Source organism: Lissotriton helveticus, chromosome 6 (genome assembly GCF_964261635.1).
Source record: "Lissotriton helveticus chromosome 6, aLisHel1.1, whole genome shotgun sequence".
NCBI lineage: Eukaryota > Metazoa > Chordata > Amphibia > Caudata > Salamandridae > Lissotriton > Lissotriton helveticus.
The window spans coordinates 576,951,960-576,964,988 of NC_136067.1; the positions used below are offsets into that span (position 1 = coordinate 576,951,960).

The 13,029-nt window shown below is 51.1% G+C and overlaps 1 protein-coding gene across 1 annotated transcript in view; it reads right to left on the bottom strand.

Annotated features, from left to right (window-relative positions):
- Nucleotides 1-13,029, bottom strand: part of LMBRD1 (LMBR1 domain containing 1) — an 890,221-nt gene that overhangs the window by 700,228 nt on the left and 176,964 nt on the right. The window lies entirely within an intron of this gene.

Below are 13,029 nucleotides of genomic sequence, written 5' to 3' on the forward strand. Positions count from 1 at the left end.
TCTGCGAACCAATAATCACACCAGAAAGTCCTGGAGGACGGAACGGCCAAAGAAGCCATCCCTCCGGACTTGGCTGTCCAGGCAGTAGTGTCTTGCAAACGTGTGCAGCGAGGCCCACGTAGCTGCCTGGCAAATGTCCTGCAAGGGCACTCCCCGGCCCAGGGCAGTGGTAGTCGCCGTGGCCCGAGTGGAATGAGCCCTCAATCCAACAGGGGGCTCCTTCTTAGCCAAGGAGTAACATGCCTGGATACACAAGATGATCCACCGGGAGATGGTCCGCTTGTGCACCGCCTTTCCCTTCTTAGCGCCCACGTAACCAACAAAGAGTTGGTCATCCACCCGGAACTGGTGTGTGCGATCCAGATAGTAAGAGAGCGCACGTTTTGGGTCCAGACGGTGGAGCCTCTCTTCCTCTTTCGAGGGATGCGAAGGCGGAAAGAAGGTGGGCAAGGTAATGGACTGCCCGATGTGGAAGGCCGTGACAACCTTGGGCAGAAAAGAAGGTCTTGTCCGCAACACAACCTTGTCCGGATGAACAGAGAGGAAAGGAGGTGTGGAAGAAAGAGCCTGGAGCTCACTCACTCTCCTGGCAGAGGTGATGGCAACCAGGAAAGCAGTCTTCAGAGTAAGAAGACGGAGAGGACAGTTATGGAGCGGCTCAAAGGGAGCACACATTAGGTAAGTAAGAACAAGGTTCAAGTCCCACATCACGAAAGGAACAGGAGGGAACATGTGTGTGATGCCCTTCAAAAACCTATTTACAATAGGGGACTTAAACAAAGAAGGCTGATCAGGTAGCCTTAAGAAGGCGGAAAGAGCAGAAAGGTAGCCCTTGATAGTGCCCAGATCAGAGACCTGCTGGGCAAGAGAAAGAAGGAAGAGGAGAACCTCAGAAAGGGGTGAGGAGAGAGGATCCACAGCCTTTGCTGTGTACCATGCCACAAATCTGTTCCACCTGAAATTGAAATTGAAATTAAAATACTTATAAAGCACACGTTCACCATGCGGTTTCTTGGAGCTAGGAGCACAGACCATCAGACAGTGGGGAGGACGAACTACTGGTGGGGGAAAGCTTGGGCAAAAAGAAAAGTTTTCAGAGCTTTACGAAACTCAAAATAGTGAGAGGAAGACCTGAGGGAAAGGGGAAGGGTGTTCCAGAAGGTGGGCGCAAGTGTAGAAAATTTTGCACCACCTGACCTCTTCTTCTTAAAGCGAGGAACAATCAGAAGGGATTGTGAGGAAGAACGCACGTCCCTGCTAGGGTGATATGCCTTAATCTCAGAAGAGATAAAGCCCGGGGCCGTCCCCGCCCTCGCCTGGAAGGTGATACAACCCATTTTGAACAACGCTCGTTCCCGGACAGGCAACCAGTGCAGAGCTTTGAGCAGCGGGGTGACATGGTGAGGCTTAGACAGATTATACACAAGTCGGGCTGCCTGGTTCTGCACCGGTTGAAGTCTCCGAAGGTTATACGCGGGGACACCGGTGTACAAGACGTTTCTGTAGTCTAAACGGGAGATCACCTTCGCAGACAGAATGAGTTTGAGGGCACTGAAAGAAAAAAAAAGGGACACCTTACGGATAGTGCGAAGAGTGAGAAAGAAGGAGGAAACAACTGAGCTAATCAGAGTGCAGAGTGAGATGAGCATTAAGTTTGATTCCTAAGGTTTTAACTGAAAAAGAGGGGACGAGAGGGGAACCCAGGGAAGGCGGTCAAAAGGAAGAATTCCAGGGACTGGAGGTACCACCCGTCAGAACAAACTCGGTTTTGTCGGGGTTGAGTTTTAGATGATTAAAACTCATCCAGTCCCTGATGAAAAGCATAATGGAGTGAAAATTGTGAATGGATTCTGAAGAAGAAGATAAATTAAAAACCAGTTGAAGATCGTCGGCATAATTGTAAATACTGACATCCATCTGCTGAAGAGCAAAAATAAGAGGGGAGACATACAAATTAAACAGCAAGGGAGACAATGAAGATCCTTGTGGGACTCCACAGTGAACCCTTTGAGAGGGAGCGGAGAAGTTGGCCAGATGGACGGCCTGGGTGCGGTCCCTCAGAAAGGAAGCCAGCCAGACCAGGGCGGTCCCCCCGATGCCAGCCGCCCTGACACGGGAAAGGAGGATGGAATGGTCCACCGTGTCAAAGGCGGCGGACAAATCAAGGAGGACCAGTGCCTGGGGCCGGCTGGCATCCATGCTTTCTCTGAGGTTGTCCATCACCGAGAGAACTACGGACTCCGTGGAATGTGCTGGGCGGAAACCCGCCTGGCGAGAGGCTAAACAGCCGTTTTCCTCCACAAAGGCACTGAGAGTACGGGTGATATGACGCTCCAGGATTTTGCTTAGGAAAGGGAGAAGGGAGATGGGATGGTAATTAACAAGCAAAGATGGGTCTGCACCAGGCTTTTTCAAAATGGGGATAATAGCGGATTTGTGGGGCTGGGGAACAATGCCATGGGCCAGGGAATTGTTAAGGAAAGTGAGCGGAGGGACAGGCTGAGTAAATTTGTTTTAGAATATGTGCAGGGCAGATGTCTGATGGAGAACATGACTTTACCGTTGAAAGAAGGGCACGAAAAGATTCTTCAGTCAAAGAGGGGAAGTGGTCGAGATGTATTCGGGGAGAGAAGGGCTGTGGATCCAAGAAAGAAAGGGAAGGGGGGGCAACATTAGACTTAATGACAGCAATTTTCTCTATAAAATGACTGTTGAGTGAGTCACAGAGAGTCTGGGATGGGGAAGGTTTAAGGGTGACTCTATCCGAGAAAGCTAAATCATGCACAACAGAAAATATCTCTCTCGGCTGATTCTCGGCGAGCAGAATTTTGGAAGAGAAATATTCTGTTTTGGTACGGAGAATGGATTTTTTATATTTATTTAAAAGCGTGAAATATTGAGTTTTAAAAAGAGGGCAGTAGGCGCGGCGACAGGCGCGGTCCGCTTGCCGGAGAGCCAGTTTTACCTCTTTGAGTGTGGCATTAAACCACCTATTGGCGTCGTAATTGCGCCTGGCAGTGACTCGTCTAAGTGGAGCCACCTGGTCGCAGCCACTGCTGAGCCAATTATTCAAGGAGTCCATTTGAGAATGAAAAGGGGAATCAAGAAAATCGGGACAAGAGACAGAAAGGGAGGAACAAAGAGATGTCGTGTCCACATGAGTCCAGTTGCGGGCTCAAACGTTCCTGGGAAGGGGGGGGTTTTACGAGGCTGGGAGATATAGAACAAGCATTTGCAATGCAATAGGTCTCGCATTAGGAAAGTTTGAGCTTTTAGTATTGTAAATGGCAATGTCTTTTTATTAATGCAGTAGTTAAGTTTTGTTTGTATAAAAAGGAACATAAATAAAAGGCAATGTCATTTAAAATGCCAATAGCGTAAACTTGCGTAAATGCAAGACCTATTGCATTGCAAATGCTTTTATTTTTATTTTTATTTATTATCACTACGAGCCCTACTTGCCTTGTGCACAGTTGCTGAAAGATTTGGGATTTGATGGTTGGAATCGCACGTGGCAAGCAAGGCCTACATCAGAAAGGAAAGCAAGGGAGTGATTTCACAAATTGAAATAAAGCTGATTGAACACCAATAAAAGGGAACGAGCTGGGATTAGAGCGAGTACGCGGTAAGAAATGGCAATTGAAAGTGCGTGCAAAAAATCCTGCTTGTGCTCCCCGCAGTCTGTTCCTCGTGACGCACTTCATGAGCAGCAGTTTGTGGCACTCGCTTTTCCCTCTAAATGAAAGCGCATTTGTCTGCGTATTGCAAAAGCGGAGATGTTTGTTTTCAGGGGGTACATTATTCGTTGCAATTTATGACACCCATAAAATATTTTGCAGCCGCTCTAGGCAGAGCGATGATTTAACCTCGGATTCGCTGAAACACTCCTCACCTGGCCTGTTTTTTGATGAACACAGTGAGTTTCTTTAGTGACCCGTTTGTTCAGCGTCCCTGGCACTGGCGTCTCTGCAGATTGCACAGAAATGGTGTTCTGCGATGCAGTATTGTTTATGAAGCAGACACACTTGACTTCGGCGCTGTGGATTCCATAACAGCGTGGTTAATAAACTGAAGACACATTACCTTGTAACAAGCGCATGCCGCTAGTATTGCTTCGCACTTGAAGCCCTAGCAAACACACATACAGGGCCCACCTGCTGAGAGTCTGGAAAGGCAGAAGGGCTTTTAATAGGCACAGGGGTGTGGGAAACACTACATTTCTTTGGGAATGGGGGACAAGAACGCTCTTGGGTACCTTTCATTGACCCTGTAGAAAGTGTTTTTTCTCCTCAATAACAGCTAACAAGCTTGTGGCAGACCGGGTCGGAAAGAGCCTGCGGCTGCTGGCACCATGATTATATTAAAGCTCCCTCCGGCCAATATTATATGCCTGCTACGCCTGGAGTGCCCACAAAATTGCCTGCTCCCTTCAGCTCGAAAAACATACTCCTCGCGCTCGGCGGCACTGAGACGTGCGCACGCAATTACAAAAACGAAACCTATCGTGGGGCGGGACTTCCGTCTTGTGAAGCCCGCGCCCACGGAGTGCCTGGCAGTGGTGACGCGGGGCTCCCATGCCCGAGGGAGAGCGCAGCGGAGGCTGCAGAAGTCCGGAGTGGCGGTAAGTGGGGCTTAGTTGTAGGGGGGAGAGGGGGTGCGCTTGTGTGTGTGTGTGTGCGCATGTGTTTATGTGTGCGCGCATGTGTTTATGTGTGGGGGGGGAGAGCCGGGGGTCTCTGCATGTGTGTGTGTGTGTAGGTGCGCTGGTGTGTGTGTGGGGGGGTCTCTGCATGTGCGTGTAGGTGCGCTAGTGTGTGTGTAGGTGCGGCGAGGGGGGGGGGTGTGTGTGCGTCTGGTTGTGTATGCGTGTGGCTGTGATGTGCGCATGCGTGAGTGTGGGTGCGCGTGCACGCAGTGAAATCCAGCCGGAGAACGCGTGGCACTTTCTTGTCCTTCATTCCCCCGAGTCAGCTAGCTATAGTTCTCCACCTGGACCGCATCCTTCGGATGCGTGTATTCCAGGCTCGACCTAAAAAGAAATTAAAAAATGATCAGACCAGACACATGGGGAAACCACCGGGGGAGAGACGGGACAATTGAGCGACCAAACCTGGTCTAAGATATGACCGTGAACGTGAGTGGGGGTGTGAACATGAGATACGAAATTGAGGGAACAAAGAGAGTCAGAAAATTCTTTGGAGGAAAAGTCCTCAGCCGGATCCGAGGGCCAATAGTTGAAATCTCCAAGTACCAGGATGGAGGTATTGTTCACTGCCAAGGTGGCCAGCAGGTCTTGGAAAGCAGGGAGGAAGTGCGAAGCAGATTGTGGGGGACGGTACATAAGCAAACAAGTGAGAGGTGGCGAAAAAGATGCAGATCGGACCACTAAATAGTCGGCTGTTGCAATAGGAGAGGTTGGTAGTGACTGAAAATCAATATCGGCACAGGCAATGATAGCAACACCGCCACCCGCCTTACCACCCGGTCTGTCGGCACGGATGGCATAATAAGGGGAGGGAAGGGCAGCCAAAAGAGTAGGAAGTGAGTCTAAACAGAACCAAGTCTCCGTAAGGAATAATAGATCAGGTTGACGCGTGTCTAGCAGAACAAAAAGTTCATGAAAATGCTTTACCGCCGATCTGGTATTCAAAAGAAGAACGGAGGTTACAGGGGTCACAGGACAAGAGAGGGGCGGCTCAAGGGGGCCACAGGCAGGAGGAACCGAGGCCAGACTATGGGGGGTAAGGGCAGACGGCGTGAGGCCGAATTTAGAGATTTTGGCAATGATGGAATCTGCCAAAGTCCACGGGCCCCGCATGGAGTAGAGTTGGGCGGGTGTGAAAGTTAAAACCTGCAGGCGTATACCGACTTTGTGGAGGGACGCCTGGCTGCCAGAATGACATTACAGACTTCGGGAGGCAAGTCAAATGGCCTCAACTGTCGCTGCTCAATCTCCAAGCTGGTAGATGGAGACTGGACAAGTTCGGGTGGAGGACCGTCCCCTGCTGCTGCGACAGAAGGTCCTCCCGAAGAGGCAGACGAATCGGGGGATCGACTGACATGCTGAGTAGCTCGGGTTACCAGTATCTTCGTGCCCAGTCCGGAGCCACAAGGATAACTTGGGCCCGGTCGCGCCTGATCTTCTTCAGCACTCCGGGCAGAAGTGGTATAGGTGGAAAGGCGTACAATAGAACGCAACTCCACTCGCGACGAAAAGCGTCTCCGAGCGAGTGCCGCCTTGGAAACTCCAACGCGCAGAACTGATGACATTGCGCGTTCTCTTCTGTGGCGAATAGATCTAACCAAGGCTCTCCCCACTGCTGAAAGAGGCCTTGCGCCACGTCCGAGTTCAGACGCCATTTGTAATCCATCAAGCACCGACGGCTGAGTTCGTCCGCCCTGGCGTTCAGAGAGCCTGCCAGGTGTTGAACCACCAGGGTCACGCCCTGATGTTCCAGTCACTGCCAGAGGCGCAGAGCCTCCTGGCATAGGGTCCACGACCCCATCCTGCCCTGTTTGTTGCAGTACCACATGGCGGTGGTGTTGTCTGTGAACACCTGCACTACACTCCCCCGGACAGAGGGGAGGAATGCCTTCAGTGCTAGTCGGATCGCCCGCAGCTCCAAAAGGTTGATATGGAGCCGGGACTCCGCCGGAGACCAGAGGCCTCTGATCTCCGACTCTCCCATGTGGCCTCCCCAGCCCTGGAGGGACGCGTCCGTCACAACCACGTGCTCGGGTGGGGTAGGGAGAGGGATCTGCCACTGACCCAATTGCGGTCCGTGAGCCACCACTGCAACTGTCTTGCAGTGCCCTCCGAGATCAAGACATGATCGAACAAGTTGCCCTGATGCTGGGCCCACTGAAACTTCAGGTCCCACTGCAGAGCCCGCATCCGCCACCGGGCGTGATGCACCAGAAGGATGCAAGAGGCCATCAGCCCCAGAAGCCGCAGCGTCAACCAGACCGAGACTCGGGATGAAGGCTGAAAGATCGGAATCAGAGCCTGAATATCCCGAACCTGCTGTTCGGGGGGGTAAACCCGAAACTGCACCGAGTCTAGAACCGCTCCGATGAAGAGGAGCTTCTGAGAGGGACACAGGTGTGACTTCGGCACGTTGATGGAGAACCCCAGCAAGTGCAGGAGGTCGGCCGTAGTCTGGAGGTGGCTGACGACTGTCTGGGGCGAGCCCGCCTTCAACAACCAGTCGTCGAGGTAGGGGAAGACTGACACCCCTAACCTGCGCAGATGAGCTGCGACCACCGCCATCACTTTCGTAAACACCCGTGGGGCGCTGGTAAGGCCGAAGGGGAGCACGGTAAACTGAAAGTGCTCGTGGCCTACCGTGAACCGCAGGTAACGCCTGTGGGCCGGCAGGACGGGGATGTAAAAATAAGCGTCCTGCAAGTCCAACGCTACCATCCAGTCTCCGGGGTCCAGGGCAGCTAAGACCTGAGCCAAAGTCAGCATCTTGAACTTCTCCTTCCGGAGGAAGCCGTTGGCGCTCCGTAGGTCCGAGATAGGGCGTAGGCCCCCTTTGCCCTTCTTGGGAACCAGAAAGTAGTGGGAGTAGCAACCACACCCTACTTCCGGCCCAGGAATGTGCTCGATGGCCCCCTTGGCCAAGAGGGCCGTGACTTCCTCTTGCAGAAGTTGCAAGTGATTCCCCGACACGCGGTGGAATTGCGGTGGCATGGCTGGAGGGGTCGCCTCGAAGGGGAGGGAGTAGCCCCTTCGGACGATTTGCAACACCCACCTGTCCGACGTGACAGTGCGCCAGTGGAAGAGGCGAACCCTGCCTCCCACTGGAGTCACATGGGCCTGAAAACACGGACTAGGAAGGTTTTGAGGCAGGTGCTGCGGGGGGAGGTGTGGACTGGCCTCGCCTGTTTCGCCAACCGCCGCTACGGCGGTTTCCACGGCCGCCACCGCGCTGTTGAACATTCTGCGGTGCGTGGCTGGCAGCTCGTGTGGGGACGCCCCTTTACGTGGCCACGGAAGGAGCCAAAGGCACCCGATTGCTGGCGTGTGGCCGAGAGGCCCAAGGACTTGGCCGCAGCCCTGGAGTCCTTAAAACGCTCAAGCGCATGGTCTGCCTTGTCGCCAAAGAGGCGACGGCCATCGAACGGCATGTCCAGAAGAGTGGCCTGGACATGGGACGAAAAGTTGGCGGTCCTCAACCAGGCGTGGCGTCGAACCGCCATCGTCGTTGCCATCGCCCTGCCCAGTGAGTCCGTGGTATCCAGCCCACACCGGGTGGAATATCGCGCTGCATCTCGACCCTACGCAAGGGCTTGGGCGAGTTTAGCCCGGACCTCCTCCGGACATTGTGGCAGCACGTCCACATCCATGTCCCACAGGGTGTGGGTGTAGCGGCCCAAGAGGCATGCGGTATTGACAGACCGCAGTCCCAAACTCAGGGACGAGAACACCTTCTTCCCGAACTGTTCGTACCTTTTGGATTCCCGGAGTCGTCGGGAATGCGGTCTGGGAAGTAGAGGCCTGGATGACTAGGCTCTCGGGGGTGGGATGGGTGGACAAAAAGCAAGGGTCGCCCGGGGCCGGGCGGTAGCGTCTGGCCACGTTCCTATCCACAGGCGGACCTGTGCCGGCTTGGACCAAGTGCCCACAAGAACGTCACAGAAGGCCTCATTAAACGGCAGCAGAGGCTCACTGGAGCTTGCCTGTGGTTTAAGGACCTCAGTGAGGAGGTTAGTCCTCACGGCCGCGACGGGGAGCTCAAGGTTTAAGGCCTTGGCCGCCCTCGTCAACACTACACTGTAAGCAGCCCCCTCCTCCGTAGCCACGGTGGGAGGGGAGACAAATCCAGTGTCTGGCGAAGTGTCAATACCACTGGCCTCCCCAAGCTCATATGTCCAATCCTCCTGAGACTGGCACTCCTGTGCCAGAGGGACCGCAGACCCCTCCCAATCACCCTCGTCACCCGTCTCCTGTAGAACAGGGTCAATTGACAAGGCCTCCTCATGGAAATAAAAATCTCCAAAGGCCGTCGGAAGCGGCACCCAGTGGCGCCGCTCCTGCGCCAGAGTCAGACCGAAGGGAAGAGTGGGGACGGCGTCCACAGTGGGCGCTGGGGGCGACACCTGTGGGGAAGCGCCGACGAGGTCGTGAGGTCGACCGGCGACGACCGTGATCCGGAAGCGGATCCGGTGAGGTCCTGCGGCGCCGGGACCGAAGTCGCCGGCGGTGCCGGGGCCGAAGCACCCGACGGCGTCGGGGCCGAAGCACCCGACCCGCTAGGGCCTCCAGCCGGGGCCGTTGGGCCCAGAGGCGCCACGGGACCCGGCGAGAAGGGAGGGACCTCATGGCCATGAGGTACCGCTCGATCTCCTCCGGCGTCGCGTCATGCCCAGGGACCTACATCTCATTTACCGATTTTTGAATACCGAATCGGTAAATGACATTTACCTACATCGGGCCCCAAATCCCTTAAGCTGTTAGTGGAAATAATGCTGTGATGATGCTTTAAGATGATGCTTTTAGATACGTCGGGGCCTTTGACATGATTCATCACGATATTCGCCTTCAGCATCTGGTAAAGAGCAGGATTAGTGGTCGTGCTTTGGCCTGGCTTTAATCTTTTTTAGAAAACCGAAAGCAAATTATCACGTTGGCGCTTTTTAGATCAAAGGAGAAACTGATTAAATAGGGTGTCCCCCAGGACTCCTCACTTAGACCATCTCTATTCAATGTGTATATATCCACCCTATTTACTCAAAACCACAAAAAGGCCCCTGGGTCTAAGCAATATGGAGGCGTGCTGGTGTGTCCTTGAAAGATTGGTGTAGATCAACTAAAGAGGAAACCAAAGTTAAAAGGCAGTCCCAAAACATAGGCGTGCTGGTGTGTCCTTGAAAGATTGGTGTACATCAACTAAAGAGGAAACCAAAGTTAAAAGGCAGTCCCAAAACATGATTATTTTCTCTCACATGGGAAGTTTTGGGTTTCACTACAAAAGCAAACGTCTTGAAGAAAAAATCATCAAATTTGGCATTTTTTAATAGAAATGTTATATGTGCTTTTCAAAATCTAGTACCATTTCATCCAGTAGTTTGACATTTTCGAAATACAAAAATCCCTTTAAAATGCTGGTTTAAGGGGTTAATTTTCGGCATTCCTGAATATCAGTTAGAAATATGGCACAGTGCCTACTGGCTACTGGGAGCGAGAGGTCTGCTCTTTGTAAATGTGACATTTTGAAATGGCAGGAAATTAAAATGAATTGTCAACTTAATCATTAGGGTAACTTTTCATTTTAATTTTCTACCATTAAAAAGCATTTAGAAACATCATTTTGTTCTCGCACTCCAATATTGAGTTGACAAGGAATTATTTGTATAAAATACATCAGTACTTCAGCTCTTCACCTCCGGGCCCTGGGTCACAAAGTTTACGCCAGCACTGCTCATTATCAGGCCCTGCTATCTAGAGCCTGAAGAAAATAGTGTAAAATAAACACAGCCTTCCCTTAACTTTAAAAGACCATTCTGCATTGTGCATAAAAGCAGGAACGGGCCTGACCATCTCCAGAAGCCTATTACAAGCTTGGTGGCTGATGCTGATTAACGTAAAGGAGAAGCAGAGAAAGGTCCATTCACTATTGCTAGCCTACGGTGCCTTAAATTATGAAAGTAAATCTCGAATAGATATAAACAGAGGAATACAATTTAAAAAAGTGAAAATATTTAAAATGTGTGGAGGCCTGTGATATTCTTTAAGATTGTACCCAAGTTCCCTTCTACACTCTAGCTGGCCCATTCGTACTCACGGTCAGACATAGATAAATTCGCCACAGGCCCTGCAACGAGAGTTGGTAAAAAACAGCTCATTTAGAAGAACATCAGCTGTTCTTTAGGAAATATAAAGGAATTGCTATCTTTCAGGTTCACTTTCTTTTCAACTTTCTGTTCATTGAAAGATCAACTATTGGTTGATAAGAAAAGGTAAACTGCAATACATTTATGTTTAAAATGGTACCTCAACAACTCAAAAAAGGAGGGCAAAGACAGTGTTTTGGTGAGTGCAGCAATCAAGTGAGGAGGGGCTGTGCTTAGATGGGTTTGGCTGGGTGGCAATCCTGCCTTCTCCTCAAGCTGTTTCTGATCTTCTGAACGACTCTGGTGATCCAAAGAGTCAAGGTGTCTGCTCAGGCTGTCCACTCTGGTACTGTTAATCACCACAACATAAGCTATTAATGGAACACACGCCTTTCTGTAAAACATACTCCAATAGGTCTATTGTGAGTCAGAACAAATACCAGGTTCTGTGACCCCTTACTTCCTTATTATAAGAGGGATGTGGAATTATCCGTGTAGATCGCTGTAACACTGGATGACACCACTGGCAGCAAGGGTTTTAAATGTTAGAAAGACTGCCTTTAGCTTCAACACATTTATGGGAAGGTTTAAATGTGACCTTAAGCACAAGACACTGCTTGCGAGTTCCCACAATGACTCACCAACTGCTTTCTGGTAAGTTAATGCATACTGTGCTTTGTGAATAAGTGATTTCTCACCAATGGGTTGAATGTATGGGTCCACCTTTACAAAGCTGGGACCAGGGATCTCAAGTTGGGACAGGCTTGGGCTGTTCCTTTTGATCTGCCAGATGGAGTTACAGGGAATGCCTGTGAAGAATGGCATGGAGAACATGACCTCTATGTAAGATTTCTGCGATGAAAAATGCTTCTGGAACCATCAGACAATCATATTTATGAAGCTGTCCACTGTGTAGCTGATGGACATTACCCTCATTGGTGAAGGTAAGGCCATCGCCACTCTGAAATTCAGATTTGTCTCTTGGAAGTCATCAAGGAACATATGGTGTACGTCATTGAGAACCCAAGATTATACAGGTGTATTTTGGTTATGGCAGGGCCAGAAATCCTCTCTTGGAGTTGGTCAGAGACAGTCATTCGGTGGGTACAGCAGTAGACTTTCTTCTGCCACAGAAAGGCACCCACCAAAACAGGGTCTTGGTAAAAGGCCAGAGGGTGCATTGAGACCAAATGACACTGTCCTGTTGTAAAGAACATGTCCTTGGAAGTAAGCGTCATGTATTTACAACAAATAAAATGATTGCATTGGATAGTGTCCAGGAGTTGTGTCTAATTTGTTTCTTGAACGTCTACAGAGGAACAAACAGTTTGTACGACTCCAATATCGGGCAGAGTCATCCACCCTTTTCCATTGCAAAGTGATAGTGGCCGTAGGGTGTGGTCCAGCCACCAATCAACATGGCTGCTTACAGCCCAGAACCACTCCTGCAGACTATCATCCTGCATCTTCCTTAGACCGTAGCACCCCCTGGTTGCATCAGCTCTCGGAGCCTCCCCACCCCCTCTAAAGGAGCGGAGGCAGAGGGGTCCCAAGATTAGACAGAAACAAATTCAGAGACACCCAGGCTTTACTTGGGCAGGCTGCTGTTTTCTGAGAGTGGGAAACTGGGTCTCCAAAGCAAACACAAAGAGATAATGGGCGGAGCGCTGAAACTTTTCAGACACTAACCCCCAGTCACAGATCTGGGTTGAATCCATCATCGTTCTTTAGCTCACTTCACCACCCCAGTTCAGACTGGGGATCCAACCACCGGGCCCCCTTCATATGCAATCACACTCTCACTAAAAAAATCCATTCATTAAGTGGCGGATCTCATCCACCAGTATTGCGCAGGGCAGGCCTCACTGCATTGGAGGCTGTATTCCAATGCAGGCTCAGCCCAGCTCTAGGGTTGACTGCACTGAACACTTGTGAACCCCCAGAGAGTGTGCCAGGATGGGGGTGTGCATACTGGGTCATCCCGATTGACGGGTGTGAACTGTTGTTTTGACAGCCGACTGGATATGGCCTTCCATAAATGGCAGGCACCCTACAAACAGCTACTACTCGCTCTTGCTTATTGACATTACACCTCAAGAACAGTGTTGTGATCTGTCCAAATAAAGAGACAATATGGAAAAAGCTGAGCAAAAACAGGGAAAGATCGCCTTTGATCACAAAAAGACTATG